The sequence below is a fragment of the Marmota marmota genome, unplaced genomic scaffold (assembly GCF_001458135.2).
Source record: "Marmota marmota marmota unplaced genomic scaffold, marMar, whole genome shotgun sequence".
NCBI classification, from domain to species: Eukaryota; Metazoa; Chordata; class Mammalia; order Rodentia; family Sciuridae; genus Marmota; species Marmota marmota.
Window position 1 is genome coordinate 396,404 of NW_026000242.1, and position 1,537 is coordinate 397,940.

Below are 1,537 nucleotides of genomic sequence, written 5' to 3' on the forward strand. Positions count from 1 at the left end.
TCACCAATCAGTTAAATCCTATTGATGCACTAATTGTTTAAGGTTCTCACACCCTAATTATTTTATCTCTAAACTTTCTTTCATTGTCTTACACATACGCTTTTGGGAGACATCTATTACAAACCACAATCCTACTATTTTGATGAACCCCAAACTGATTTCCACAATGGTTGCACTAATTTAAAATCTCACTAACAATGTATAACTGATCCTTTTCCCCCATATTCTTGCCAGCATGATTTTCATCCTTTGAATCTGATATCACCCTGATTCCAAAAGCAGTCAAAGACACATCCAAGAAAGAAAACTACAGACCAATCTTTAATGAGCATAGATGCAAAAATTTTCAATAAACTTCTGACAAATCGAAAAGATAGTGCACCATGATCAAGTGGGGTTCATCTTAGGGATGCAAGTTTGGTTCAACATACAGAAATTAATAAATGCAATTCATTACATCAATAAACTTAGAGATAAGTTTAAAGATAAGAACCATATGATCATTTCAATAGATGCAGAAAAAGCATTTGACAAAACACAGCACCCCTTCATGTTTAAAATACCAGAAAAACTAAAGATAACAGGAACATCTCAACATTGTAAAAGCTATCTATGCTAAGCCCCAGGCCAACATCATTCTAAATGGAGAAAAATTGAAAGCATTCCCTCTAAAAGCTGGGACAAGACAAAGATTCCCTCTTTCACTACTTCTACATAACATTGTTCTTGAAATACTAGCCAGAGCACTCAGACAGATGAAAAAATTAAGGGGATACAGATAGGAAAAGAAGAAGTAAAATTAGCACTATTTGCCAACCATATGATTCTAGACATAGAAGACCCAAAAACTCCACCATAAAACTTCTAGAACCAGTAAATTAATTTAGCAAAGTAGCAGGATTCAAAATCAACACCCATAACTCAAAGGCATTTCTGTATATTGGTGACAAATCCTCTGAAAGGAAAACTACCCCATTTAAAATAGTCTCAAAATAAAATAATTGGGAATCAACCTAACAAAAGAGGTGAAAGACCTCTGCAATGAAAAGTACAGAACACTAAAGAAAGAAATTAAAGAATATCTTAGAAGTTGAAAAGATCACTCTTGTTCTTGGATAGGCAGAATTAATATTGTCCACATGGCCATCCTATCAAAAGCACTATACAGATTTAATGCAATTTGAATCAGAATGTCAATGACATTCTTCATAGAAACAGAAAAAGCAGTCTTGATATTCCTTTGAAAAAATAAGAGACCCAGAATAGCCAGAGCAATCCTTAGCAAGAAGAGTGAAGCAGGTGGCCTCACTATACCAGAAAAACTATACTACAGAGCAATAGTAACAAAAACAGCATGGTATTGGCACCAAAATAGACTGGTAGACCAATGGTACAGAATACAGGATACAAAGAATAAACCACATAATTACAGTTATCTCATATTAGACAAAGGCACCAAAAACATTGGAGAAAAAAATAGCCTCTTCAACAAATGGTGCTGGAACACTGAAAATCCATATGAAATAAAATGAAATTT